Source organism: Tupaia chinensis, unplaced genomic scaffold (assembly GCF_000334495.1).
Source record: "Tupaia chinensis unplaced genomic scaffold, TupChi_1.0 Scaffold000154_1, whole genome shotgun sequence".
In the NCBI taxonomy this organism is placed as follows: Eukaryota; Metazoa; Chordata; class Mammalia; order Scandentia; family Tupaiidae; genus Tupaia; species Tupaia belangeri.
This window is the reverse complement of record NW_006159625.1, coordinates 1,698,048-1,700,874: the sequence shown is the minus strand read 5'-3', so window position 1 is coordinate 1,700,874 and position 2,827 is coordinate 1,698,048. Positions and strand designations below refer to the sequence as shown.

The 2,827-nt window shown below is 44.5% G+C and overlaps 1 pseudogene; it reads right to left on the bottom strand.

Annotated features, from left to right (window-relative positions):
- Positions 1-206: 206 nt before the first annotated feature.
- On the bottom strand, positions 207-660 carry LOC102487504 (40S ribosomal protein S11-like; annotated as a pseudogene).
- Positions 661-2,827: the final 2,167 nt, after the last annotated feature.

Genomic DNA, 2,827 nt, shown 5'->3' with positions numbered 1-2,827 from the left:
GAAGCTGCCGCTGCCTCTTCTTCCTTCTCTTTCTCTTCTTCAGCTAACTCAGGATAAAAGACTTAGGAAGGCTCTGTAATTCATTCATGGCTTATTTCATGAAGTGAAAGTCTTTGGGAAATGTAAATTTCTCCTGGATCATGGTCAATATTATTTTTTAAAATGGGAAAATAATTTTATTGTGGGGAGTGGGCAAGTGTCCAGTCTCAGAATTTCTGGAAGCGCCTGTTGGTGCTGATGGCTTCAGCAACCTTGAGCACGTTGAAGTGCACAGTCTTGCTCAGGAGCCAGCACTGCCTGGTGTGACAATACCACCAATCTGCCTGTCCTTGAAGCAGGGGGGACAGATGCACAGACATGTTCTGGTGATGCTTCCTGAAGTGACTATATCCGCTGTTGTTGGGGAGATAGTCCCAACAGATGACAGTAGCTCTCTGCATCTTCATCTTGGTCACCACGCCAGACAAGATCCGTCTTGAATGGAGCCATTGTGGGTGAAGAGGAATGTTTTGTCAGTATAGGTACCCTCAATGGCCTCTTTTGGAAGCCCAGAACATTAGTCTAGATTTTAAGAACAGTTTCTCCCAGCAGGACCCTCTTGTTGTTTTCAAAAATGGTCTGTTGCTTTTGGTAAACACACTGGGTCTGACTGTCCACCATCTTCCTTATCACCTGAAAACAAGTTTTACTATTTTTATATAGTAGACATTCAATGAATATTTGTTGAAGGACTAGAAGAGGAAGATGTGACATAATATACATAACATGGTTATTGGGATGTCTGGCTCATAGTAGTTGTTCAGCAGAGATCTGCTTGGATTTTTAAAGGATTAAGCCCAATGAGAGAGACTATTAAAAGGAATGTGCTGTGGATTTTGGTGAAGACACTAGAGAGAAGTATTTCAGGGACTCTGCTGAACACTTTCTTGGAAATGGACAAACATTGATGGAACTGCCTCTAAGCCCCTTATTCTTATGCTGAACACAGACACAATATTCAAGATTATAATCTCCAGGAAGATCATCACTCCAGGAAGTGATGGGGATGAGGCCAAAACCCACATAGTAAGAGTGGGTGAATGGAAAATGTAAAGGAGCTTGTGTTCCTGGCATCCTAATAGGGCCAGTGTACCAGTATACTGCACTCAGTAACTCCTGACTTCCGGTTATCTGAGAACAATGAATGGCTCTCTGGATAAGCCACTAGATACAGGATTTGACAGGATATGCAGCCAGACCTGATCCTGTGGGGACCGCCCATGTCAGGCCCTGCAGCCACTGCTATACAACGAGGTCCACGCTAACAAGTGGCTTCCTGAACAGAGGAGTAAAGACATGCCTCTAGGTCTCCTTTAACTTGCCTTCAATTTTATTTTTTAGCAAATCTCAAGTTACATTTCTATTGACATTACACACAGGATTACCAGTTCTTGAACTTTTTTCTTTTTAAGTCTCTTATCGCATATTCACCAGCACCCATCCAGCAGTTTAATGTATTCAGGGGACGGTGATGGTCATACCCAAGTTTCAGGCCCCACTCAGCTAAGATTTTGTCATTGACCTGAGAGTCACATAATTCACAACTGGACTTGGCTTTTAGGCACCGAGGAAGTAGGCAGAGAATGTTGTTCTTCCTCGAGGTGCAGATTCTCTGGTTTAAGGGTCTCCTGGCAGCAAATTAAGGGATGGGAAGTTAGTGAGGTGCTGGGAAGGTTGTAATCCATCCTCCTCTCTCCCTTTTCCTAGGATTTACCCATATTGATCTGTGTTGTTTAATGTATATTAGAAAAGGAGTTCAGTGGTTAGAAGACCCCGATGAACAGATCAGTATGTGAGGACCATAGAGGTGACTATGACGGATCTGTTGAGAATCTACTATCTACAAAATATCACTAGGCAGGTCTGCACACTGCACAAATCTGGGGGTGTAGTTGCCATGCACCAACATGTAAATGCACTCTGGAATTGTGTGATGAGGCCATCCAAACTGCAGGTGCCACATAGGTAAGTAACATAGTTTTCTTACCTTAAGACACTCTCAGTTACGTGTCAAGAAGGAATAGGAATGACGCATTGCAGTTATTATACAAGGAATTAACTCGGCCAGCCTATGGTGTGGTGGTTGAGGTGGCTATGTCCCACAGTGTTGAGTCACAGGGGACACGGGGATTAAAACCGGGTCATTTGATGGCAAAGCCTGTGTTCCCACTAGGTTCATACTGAAGTAACTTGCAGGCAGAGGAGAGGGAAACTATCACATTATAAGAGAAGGAAAGCACTCTGGGACTATCTACTCAGTAACTTGGAAGACTTAATCATTTTACCCTCATGGTGATCCCAGAAAGTCAATGCTCCCCTTTACAGAGACTTCTGCGCCAAGTTACAGAGATGGTGGTGATTGTTCAGCCTTGGTTTTATGGTAACTCATCTTCCTCTCACGCATATGACCACATGCATGAAGATGTAAGATTAGGAGCTAGGTGTGTATGTGAACACCTGCGGAGGCTGTCACAGGGATAGTGGAAGCAGATGCTCATTGAACGCCAAGGTAGGAGCTAAGTCAGAAGTCGAAAGCCTCAGTGACTCCCTTCTCTCATCAGATTTGTTTCCTATCAACTGGTGGGATCTCTGACAGGCCTGGTATTCCCTATGGAAATCGGATTCTGCAGGAATGACTTGTGCTCTGACATTATTTGGGATGTCACTCAGAGATCGGGAATGGGGCAGGAAAGAAGAAGAAAGGAGGAGGAGGGGGAACTGGAAGAGGACGTAGAAGACGAAGAGGAGGAAGACGAGAATGAGAAGGAGGCAGAAGGGGAAGGAGGGA